The sequence below is a fragment of the Mesocricetus auratus genome, unplaced genomic scaffold, assembly GCF_017639785.1.
Source record: "Mesocricetus auratus isolate SY011 unplaced genomic scaffold, BCM_Maur_2.0 Super-Scaffold_100013, whole genome shotgun sequence".
In the NCBI taxonomy this organism is placed as follows: Eukaryota; Metazoa; Chordata; class Mammalia; order Rodentia; family Cricetidae; genus Mesocricetus; species Mesocricetus auratus.
In genome coordinates this window covers 28,632,382-28,644,123 of record NW_024429196.1, presented here as the reverse complement: position 1 = coordinate 28,644,123, position 11,742 = coordinate 28,632,382, and positions in this window count along the sequence as shown.

Here is an 11,742-nt window from a genome sequence, read left to right as displayed (position 1 = left end):
TGAACTTCTGCTTGGCATCCCCTGTCCCTACCTCTCCAGTAGCAGTAGTTGCAAGCCAGTCTCAACAGGTTAGGCTACTGTGCCTTTGCATTTATAATCAAAACTCTTCTCCACCACCTCTCCATCCTTCCTCTCCTTTCTTGTCTTTTCCCTACTCTTTCCTTCTCTTCCCTTCCCCCCTCCTTCCCTCCTTCCCTCTCTTCCTTCCATCTCCTTCATTTCCTCCCTCTTTCCATCACCTTCCTTTCTTCCTTTTTCCTTTCCCTCTCCTTCATTTCCTTCCTCTTTCTCTACCCCTCCTTCCCATTTTCTTGCTCCTTCTTTTTCTCCTCTCCTTTCTTTCTTCCCTCCTGCCCTCCCCCTCCTCCCTTGCCTCCCTTTAATTCTACCTCTCTTTCTTTGCTTACCCTTTTCTAAAGATCATGTCAGTCCTTGATACCTTCCCAATGTAGTTGTCACAGTTACTTTGGCACTTGTCTGAACAGATTTCTTTTAGGAAAAGGGATAGAAAAGAAAACCCTTCCTGACAGCCTGTCACATGGCAAGGCCAGGATCATCCAGAGGAGGGATTTTTAGTGGTCCAAGGTTGCTGCAGAAGTTGCTGTTCTCAGGAAACTGACTGCCTGTTTCCATTATCCCACTTGCTCAGGGACATTAAGGTGACATGGTGTGAAAGGCTTAGAGGAGGAGACTTCTCTTGGAGGATCTCCTGAGAGGGAAATGTGGCACTGTTTTCCAAACCCTTTCCCAGTGTGTCAGGTTTTTATAGACCTGGTTCTTTCTTTCCACATGAGAGCTGTCTAATACACTAGTCTGGAGAAGAACTCATTATCTATAAGAAACCAATACACTCACATCCACCCATGTGTACTATTGATTGATTCTGTTTTTCTGGAAAGCTCTGCTAATACAGCAGCCTGGAAAGCAATAAGACATATGTGATGTGTTGCATCCAAATTCAGGATCTGTGTCTGTGTCTGTGTTTAAAGAAAAAGAGTAAAGGCTTCTGGGGAATGAGGATTTATGCTGACCAGCAGTATAGATGCTGGTAGGTTACCTATGCTCCAGTAGATAATCCTCTAGACATGTTCATTCCTGCAGCCCTGATTAAACCTAGGAGGTCACAGGAAATAAAAAACAAAACAAAACAGAAGCAGGAGCCTTTAGGAAGAAGGGAGTCAGAGAGAGTATGAGGGTAAGAAGAGAGGATAATGGGAGAAAATGTGATTAAAATGTATTACATACATGTATAAAGTCACCAAAATAAATAAAATATAAAAATAAAGTGATCTACATAGGCAAACTCAAAGATTCTAATGTATGTTTTCTGTCATATATGGGATTCAGGGTTTTTTTTCTTTTAAGACACAAAACCAAACGGGGGCAATTGGGGCTAGAGGAGTACCAGTGGGAGGAGACAGGGGACCAGAGAAAGTGATGGGGTGAATAAGAGAAAATGGTACGTTATATATACTTGTAAAAACATCACAGTGAACTCTATTGTTTTGTGTAGGTAATACGTATAATAAAATGTGAGAGAATAATAATGAAAAGTGCCTAGTAGAAGGAATCGGCTCTTATGATCATGGAGATCCATGATTTCCAAGGTCTGCAGTGGTTAATCTGGAGACCCAGTGTCCCTGTCCTTTTATCTACAGTACAGAAAAATGAAGACATGAGAAGACTACTGTTACAGATCACAAGTAGCTAGGCAGAGATGGGGGGGTATCTATTTTTCTCTTTTTGAGGCAGGGTTTTTCAGTGCAGCCTTGGCTGTCCTGGAACTCACTCTGCAGACCAGGCTGGCCTCAAACTCACAGAGATACTACTACTGACTCTGCCTCTTGAGTACTGAGATTAAAGGTGTGTGCCACTACTGCCCAGTGAGGGGCAGTTATTTGTTAGTACTTTAGGTCTATTCAGCTCTTCAGTGGCTTGGCTGAGGCTCTTCCACAGTAGTGAGGGAAACCACTTTGCTCTGTCTACTAATGCAAATCGTAATTTCACTCCAAATATTCTCACAGACAAACCTAAAGTAACACTGGGCCAAATATATGGTCCAAGTTAGCACATCAATATTGATAAGAAGATAGGACGTCATATTTGTCCAAGTAGAGCTGAAAAAACAACAACCACAGAACCATGTCTAAGTGACAAATCAGAGGCCTGGACAAGGCATCTCTTCTTATTTGTTCCCAAGCTACTTGCAACTGGAACATATGTTAATATAAAATCTAAGTGGAAGATGCTGGAGTATTATAAAAATTTAAGTCAGAACCTTCATCAGAGTTCATAGGGGCTGCTGAGAAGAAAAGTAGATGACTTGATGTTACCTGGCTGCATTTTAGGGGTATCACTGAAAAAAAATCTTTTTGTTACTATGCTTACATCTAAAGTGCCCTTATCCTTAGTGGGAGATAAGATCTCCTGCAGGTTCCCATAGCAGCTCACACACTCAATGGCTGGGTAAAACTCCTGGGAGTTGTACCAGAGATAGGTTAACTTTGCATTTCTTTCTTTTCCATCCTTCCTTCAATCTTCCCTTTCTTTCCTTCTTTCTTTCTACCTCTGTCTGTCTGTCTGTCTGTCTGTCTGTCTGTCTGTCTGGTGTTCTTTGTTATGTATGGTGTATGTGAGTGCATATTTACATGTATGCACATATGCACGCAGGTGAAGTTCTAGGTCAGGTATCTTCTTCAAATGCTTCCTACCTTCTTTGAGATAGGGTTTCTCATTGAACCTGGTACTCATCAATTTGTCTAGACTGTTTGGCCATTGAACTCCAGGGTTCTTCCTGTCTCTGCCTGGCCAGAATTGAAATTATAGATCTACTAGTATCTGAATTCAGGTGTTCATGTTTGCAACACAAGTTCTTTACAAACTGATGTGTCTCCCCTGATTCTGTTCATGTTTCAGAGGAATCAACACATCATCTAAAAATGCTGCCTAAATTGAGATCTTAAAGTATCTTAGATTTGATACTAAACTCTACTTCAAATAATATCTGTACACACCAGAATCTTTGAAATGACGAATTCAAATAAGTGCAATTATATAATGTGTGTGTGTGTGTGTGTGTGTGTGTGTGTGTGTGTGTGTGAGTGTATGTGTGTGTGTGAATGCGCTGGTATTAACTCAAGTTCTCATTGGTTCATATGGCCTCTTAAGTTATTTATATTTATATTTACATACAAATTTTCTTTTCTTCCTTCAAACAAAATTTCCTACCAACGGACAGCCTATAGGAATACAGATCATGTTGAGAAATTCTTTCTGTTCTCATTCTGAATTTCTATATTGGGCCAAAACAAAACATCTCCAGCAGACAGAAAGCAGTGTTAATTTGTGCCATGTCTGCCTTACCTAATTGGTACTAAAACCAAAAATGGCTTTTAAAAATCATACTCCTTTATTGTTATTGTTATGACTATTAAATTTATAAACTTGCTAGTAGAATAGTAAGCACTCAGAAGTAGGTAAATTTTATAGAATTTCTTTTCTAAAGAGGCACCCAGGGCTTCATGTCTTCAAACTAAACTATCAAGAAATAGCCGGAAAGATGTTACATCTTTCTAGCCATGGAGATGACAGAAAATTTACCTGATGCTTACACCTCCTGGAGATAAAGACTCTGAATTATGTTTTGTATTATTAGGGACAATTATGAGAAGTCATAAAAATAAGAAGGGGAAGTAAAAAAAAAAACCAAAAAGCCAAATCCTTCTGTGCTCAAGTGGAAAGGACTGCCTTGTTAGTCAGAAAAGCTCCAGGTTATGTTCCTGTGTAACCTTTTGCTCACACACAATTCTGAAATTTGCATAAGTAGTCAGCTGCACATATCTCAGGGCTATTGAGATGCTATGACTCACCAATCTACACAGTCTCATAAACAGTGTTTTTCTCCTTTTCTGGCACCCTTGTTTTCACAGAAACACAGCTGTATGGCACCGGCAGAGGAGTTGGAGGGAGAAACAGGGTCCAACAAATGCATTCACTTCCTCCCAAGAGCCCATGGATTAACGGCACTCTTCTTGGGGCTGCTGGTAATGAACAGATGCAGGAGATGTCTTATACCAAGTCTTTCATTTCTCAGAGAGGAAGCAAAATTTGTATGGGACGGAGACAGTATATTTGGACTAGGGGGTCACTTGGAAACTGTAGGGTTGCTCTTTAATACACTCTTGGCAATCAATGAACTTTCTCTCTTAAATGAGAAGGGGAGGTCCGGAAGCTTGCTTAGGCTTCAGTGGGACTTACATCAGTTTCTTGGGAGTTAAGCATAAATTCATGAGAAACACATGGGATGAATTTTCAGTGTGGAATTAGAGATTCAGTGGAAAAGAGCATTTCTGGAGGGGCAGGAGTATGGTGTGACAGGAGAAGAACATAATTTATAGAAGCAATTAAACCAAAGGGTCCCGGAAAGAATTGTTTGGTTTTTGCCACTGGCTCATAAAGCCTCTGGGATTTCCATCTCTCCAGATGCCCAAACTAAATCTTTCATCTATGATTACTGTGGGTGATCGCCATGTATGTGCACACTTTAAAGGGGTAATAGCTCCTATGAGGTTCCTAGAAACTGTACGAGTAGGATCTGAAGGAAGGTAGACCACACGTGTGCATCACAGAAATAACAGGAACATATTTTGCATTGTGAACCTTAGCATTTTCCAAGAGAGGTAACACTTGATATGTGTCAAGTCAGCAGATTATTTGAGAGACAACTAAAGACTGATTTTGGCTCATGGTTTTCAGAGGTTTTAGACTGTGTTCCCTCAGTCACATTGCTTGAGCTTGTCACAGCGCGCCGAGATAGAAGTATGTGGTGAATGACCACTCATCTGAAGTGTCGGGGGGAAAGAGGCACAAAGAGGAACACCTGGAGTCCCAGTGTCCCCTTCGAGGAGCATTCCTGGAAGGGCAGGGGTGCAGTGGGGCAGGAGGACATAATTTATAGAAGCAATCAAACCAAAGGATCCCAGAAAAATATATATGGGGGTCATTCTTTAGGTTCTGTTTCTCTAGAGAACCCTGACTAGTACACTGAAGAATACAGGGTTTATGTAGAGAAACTGGACCACTGAGCATGTTTTCTGGTAGGACATATGATTTAGGGAAATTCTCCAAGCTCTTCCATCAAAAAGGAAAATAGGCAACGAATATATTACCAAGAGCAACTGGAAGAGTGATTTGGTTTAGGTCCAAAGGAATGGTCCAGTCTGCATTAGGAAGAAAATTATATTTGATAAGGAAATCTGAATTTGGCTAGAGTTGTAGTGGAAAAGAATTCACATCCTCTACAGATGTAGGCATTGTTCCAGGATTGAAGGAGCTATTTTTAAGAATGGTTCTTGCCATTGTCTGATTATCTGACCTTGAATATGTCACAGAAGTACTGTCTGCCATGAATTAAATTATGATTTAATTAATAGTAATATAATTGTCATTAGATTGTAATAAAAGATCACATTATTGAGTACTTTGCATTACTTTACATTTGCTTTACATTCATTTAATCCTCATAAAGATTTCAAAGTGGCCATGGTGCTCTGCATTCCACAAGCAGGAGGTGGAGGTTTGGTAAATTTAAGAAGCTTGCCCAAAGTCACATAGATGGAAAGTGGCAGAGAGCTGGAATGCATACCCTCATCTTTTAGACATGGAAACACATGTTCTCCACTATCACGGGGTGCTACACTTCCTTCCCCATTAGATGACATATGAAATGAGCACAGTTGTCCCTAAGGAATCTACATCCCATAATCAGTTTTGTCAATTTGACTTTATCTAAAATCACCTAAGAAGAGAATCTCATTGATGGTGAGTTATTAGGTGAGTGAGTGATCATGTTGCAAAAGAGGTAGGTGGACACCTAAGGAGTTCTCTCTCTCTCTCTCTCTCTCTCTCTCTCTCTCTCTCTCTCTCTCTCTCCTCTCTCTCTCTCTCTCTCTCCACACATTTATCAAAAATAAACAGATAAAAGTAGTTGGTAAAAAGCTTGCCTCAAGAACGTGAGAACCTGAGTTCAGATCACCATCAATGATAAAAAATACCAAATTAGGCAGTGTGTTACTGTAATCCTAACACTGGGGAGGTAGAGACAGGTAAATCACCAATGCTCACTCCAGCAAGTATAGCAAAATTGCTTTCTTCAGGTTCAGTGACAGAGAAGTTAAATATGACAATGACATTGACTTCTGACTTACACACACACACACACACACACACACACACACACACACACAGTTGCAAGATTTAAACAAAAAGCCCTGCTGTCTGCATGTGAGATCGACTGGCTAAATAGAACTACTGCACTTCCTGGCCCCCAGAGTTTTGTAGCCAAATCATAATGCAAAATGCATTTAATCCAACTTCAACAGTTCCCATGGTCTTTCACAGTCTCAACACCGTTAGATGTCCAAAATTCAAAGTCTCTTCTGAGACTCAAATTTCTTAACTGTAAGCCCCTGTAAATCAAAAAAAGCAGATCACATACTTCCAACATACATTGGCACAGAATATACATTATCATTTCAAAAGGGAGGAAATGAGCATAGTGAGGAAATACTGGACCAAAGCAAACTTGAGATCCAGGAAGGCAAACTCCAAGCTCTACATCTCCGTGTCTGATGTCAAAGCATTCATCAGATCTCCATCAACTATGTTGGGGGATATTCAATCATACTGTGAACGCCCGAGTTTGCATTTGCATTAATTAAATAAAATTAAACTTGGGTCAGGAGGCTGTGTTAGCAATTAATTGACAGAAAGTAATCATAGAGCTTCAGAGGGCACCTGGGAGAAAGAGAGAGACCAGGAAGTAGTAAGGCGGACTTTGGAGTGTACAGTGGCAAAACAGGAGTATGGATCTTCTGTGGACTTCAGCAAGGACAGAGGGTTAGCTAGTTGCTATTCAGCCTCTCTGAGCTCACAGGTTTTCACCCCAGCCTTTGAATCAAAAGTCTTATTCACAATTAGAATGATAGAAATTTATTTAAAGATACCTTTAGTAATGGCGACAGGACTAGTGCCTGTGGGAGCCGAATTCTTGCCAGGTTGCACTCTGAGTGGCCAGGATGCTCCTAGAGAAGCAAACTGGTACCCGCAGAGTTGCAATTGCTGACTGAGGCAGCAGTAGATAGCCACTGTGCGGAAGCTAAACAACACAACTTTCAGCTTTGTTGGCTACATCACACTTTCCTGTCTTGGACTGGTTCCTTCCCCATTAGCAGGTAGCTACTTCATGACTCTGACACTTCCAATAACTTGGAGTCTCCTATGCAATACAAGCTTCACCTACACAGTTTCCTGCAATAGTCTCTCTGGGCCTCCGTGTAGGGACCTCCCTGCCAAGTGTTTGGTCATAGCGGCTTTCCTTAACCACGGAGAAAGATACGTTACCCTTTCCCTTCTTGTCTTTAAAGCCAGAACCATTTGGCCAAAGCTACCAAGTTCTGCTTCCTGCTTGGGCTGAAAACAGTGCCCCTCTTTGAATTGCATTTCCTAAGCTTTTTGTCATTGCAGCTTTCCTTTGCTGCTTTGGCTTTCCTTTAATTCCTCTTCACAAGTCGAAGCTTAGCTAGGTAGGTTCTTGCCCTGAGCACAACACTTATTTATTCCATTTTGAGTCAGTCCACTCATTAATATATTGTCTTAGTCATTGTTCTATTGCTGTGAAGAGACACCATGAGCAAGGCAACTCAGAAAGCATTTAATTGGGTTTCAGAGAGTTAGTCTATTATCTTCACTGCAGGGCATGGAGGAAGCATGCAGGCACTTTGGGCACTGTGCAGTAGCTAAGAGCTACCTACATCCTGATCCCCAGACGGAGACGGAGAGGGAGGGAGGGAGGAATGGATGGATGGAGGGAGGAATGGATGGATGGAGGGAGGGGAGAGACAGAGAGAGAGAAGGAAAGAGAAAGAGATTGGAACCGACAAGGGCTTTTGAAACTTCAAAGTCTATCCCCAATGACATAATTCCCCCAACAAGGACATGCTCCAATCTGTCCTTTACAAACGTTTCTACTCCATGGTGACTAAGCATTCAAACATATGAGCCTGTGGGGACCATTCCCTTTCAAACCAGTACACTCTCTACATTGCAAAATTGCAGGTTTTATCGGAGAATTATTTGTAGATGTTATCTTGTCAAATTACTTTCAGGAGTATCATCCTTCACAGGAGAGTTTACTGTTCTGGTTGACATGGAATAGGGTTCTCCATGTTTGCCTTGTGATCTCTGGGGCAGGGATAGCCATTATGTGCCAGCTGTCTGCTTGGCTGGCAGGGAAGAATGTCATAATGACTAGGTCAGGTGGTGATGAGGAATAGGACTTACCATCCCATCCCCTCCTGGCAGAGCCCATGGGAGTCAGATCCACTTTTTGCTAAGGAAAATCACCAAAGTGACACTTTTACCAGGTGCGTACATGTGTGTGTGTGTGTGTGTGTGTGTGTGTGTGTGTGTGTGTGTACACATGTATAGGTATGTGCATGGAGGTCAAATGGAAATTTGGGATATTGCTCCTTAGATGTTGTTCACATTGTTTTTGGAGACAAGCCTCTCACTGGCATAGAGGCTGGCTCAATTAGTCCAGACTCACTAGCCAGTGAGTCCCAGGAATCCTCCTGTCTCAGCCTCCCCATCTCTGGAATTATAAATGTGAACCACATGCTTGACTTTTTCATGGGCTCTGAGATTTGAACTCAGATCCTTGTGTTTGTATGGTAAACACTTTTCCAACTGAGCTATCTCCCATACCTCTTCACCAGTGTTCTAAGGCCAAAAACTGTCAGAAATCTTGGAATCCAATTCTTTAAAGATTTGAGTGCTTACAATGCATACCCTGGACTTGAATGTGAGCTCCTTGGCCTCCATGATGCTCAGAGAATTGTGAATTTGCCTATGTGCATTTGCCTAGGGACACTTTGTGGATACTATCTAGCCTCAATCATTCCAGTGGCCCTAAGGGATTCTCTCCAGCCTCGGGTATTACAGAGCAGTGTTTCTAGACAGACTCTATACTTATCTTCTCATTGTGTCTTTCATTGCAAGTTAAAACATGTTAATAAAGAGTGCCAGAAGAAGAAGAAGAAGAAGAAGAAGAAGAAGAAGAAGAAGAAGAAGAAGAAGAAGAAGAAGAAGAAGATGAGGAGGAGGAGGAGGAGGAGGAGGAGGAGAAGGAGGAGAAGGAGGAAAAGGAGGAGAAGAAGAAGAAAAAGAAAAAGAAGAAGAAGAAGAAGAAGAAGAAGAAGAAGAAGAAGAAGAAGAAGAAGAAGAAGAAGAAGAAGAAGAAGAAGAAGAAGAAGAAGAAGATCCAGCACTCTGTGAGTTCGAGACTAGCCTGGTCTACAAGAGCTAGTTCCAGGACAGCCTCCAAAGACACAGAGAAACCCTGTCTCAAAAAATCAAAAAGAAAGAAAAAAGAAAAAAGAGTGCCAAGTCTAGGGCAGAACACACTTAGAACCTTGTGCTGGTAGAGAATCTTCTGGGGAATACAGCCACTGCAGCCCCTGGAGGAAGAGCCTTTGTAAGCAGGTGTCTTGCTGATGCATGTTTGAAATCTCAGAATTGTCACTGTCTTTCAGCCTTGGAATTTCGCTTCTAGGAACGAATCACATGGAAAGAATCAGAGTTTATACTTCTTCAGTATCCCTGCTCTAACTTATGACAGCCAAAACCAATACACCAAGGGGGACTGGTTAAATTACTTATAGTTGAACTGGCTTTAGTATATTGTTATGTAAACACAAAGAGGCAAAGTTGGGTCATATAATGGTGTGATTCCAGGACTGTGGTAAGAAATAATTGACACATACTTAAAGCGAAGCGCCAGAGGTTTTTTTTTTTTTCCTGAGTGGCAGAGCTAACTAAGCCTTCTCATTTCTTCTCTGCATTATTTTGTATTTCCTAAGTATTTTAAACTACAAATGGGTACTTATTTTGTATCCCAAACAGATGTTATCATGAAGAAGATGAATGTTTGTTAGACTTAAAGGTTTCTGTCCTAAGCATCAGCTCCAGGTATGTGATACTGAGTGGGAAGACCAGATGTCGCTCTCCTTCTAAGTTGCCACACCTGTAAAATAGGAACAGAATCTGGGGTGCCAATATAATGTTATTGTTAGACTTTAAGGAAAAAATATATATATATGTATACATATATACATGTCATGTAAAGTGTGTAGGATATGTTTTATGTATTATAAAATTTATATGTGTTTTACCTCCACTTAAGAGGAGAAAGTGGAGGTAAAACATATATAAATTTTATAATACATAAAACATATTTAAAATTATGCTTTTATTATGAGATTGAAGGTCACTTAAATAGCACTTAATAGACCAATAACATTCTGCTAACCATGCATTATATGGTGAGGATTCCTGTAGAGGTTTGGGTTTTTATTTTTAATTTGCTGGACAAAAACCAAGTCCTCTTTCATCTGAGTAAGGTGTGCCTGTCCCTTCCAGCATAAACAGTCTCCCTCCAGCAACCAGCTCTAGTCTCAAGGACAACTGAGCCCAGAGAAAGCTTGTCATTCCCTTTTCTCTTCAGTGGGATATCCAGCCAATAGGATAAAGGAACACATTTGAAATGCAAGTTCCCTTTCCGGACTTGCTCCTGTTCCATGGCTAATTTGGATTTGGTCTTGGCGCAGAAGGAAGTATAAATTATAGCTAAATGGGACCATTGGAAACAATGAAAGAAGCTGCTGTAGGGAGGGTGGAGTGAGGCCTGAGCAGGAGAACATTTGGGGAATGGAAATGAGACAGGTTCTGAAACATTTTCAAACCCTTTCACCGCCATCTGTTCGAAGTCTACGTTGCTAGGGATTTATCATTTCCCATCAATGAATCCTCTGGCTATGGGAAACATTTGGTAAAAGATGATTAGGCTTCCTTCTTCAAGGTAAAAAAGGAAAGAAGGGGCATGGAGCTGGGGTGGAGCCAGAATCCTGGGCAAATACTTCCCAAGTGCTGCTGGCTGCATGTTAAAAAATCCAAGCAGGATTTTTTTGTGTTGTTTGTCTAAAACCTGTTCTGCTGCTATGCTGCATACGTAGGGTCAGCACTACCATATATGAGTCGGCTGTTTAGAATATCAGACTATGAAACAGGTCCACTATGAAGCTGTTCACAAGGCCATCTGCAAGGTCTGTCAGTTCTTGAAATAACCATAAGATTTCTGAATCTAGGACCAGTTTAGAACTTGCATCAATTTCTCAGATTGTTGAGTTAAAAAATATCTAGAGGCTAGTTGGCTCAGTGTGTAAGAACACTTACTGTGCCAGCATGAAGACCTGAGGTCAGATCTCAGTACTCACTTAAAAATCCAAGTGTGGACAGGTAAGCAGGCTATCTGTAACCCAGTAGATGGAGACAGGAGGATCACTTAGCTTTCTGAGTGCCAGTGTAGCTTCAGACTGGGTGAGAAACCCTTTCTCAAAAGTATAGGTTAGAGAATAGGAGGATTTGGGGTACGTGAATATGATCAAAGCACACTGTATAAAATCGTCAAAGAATTAAACAAAATGGCAGCATGACTGAGCAGAAGATGACATCCTCCACTGGTCTCTACACATGTGCAGACGCAAGCACATGTACATATGTGCTCATAAACCACACACACACACACACACACACACACACACACACACACACATACACAGAGAGACAGAGACAGAGAGAGACAGTGAGAGGATGTGAGAGAGGCTATAAACAGAATAAATCCAACTG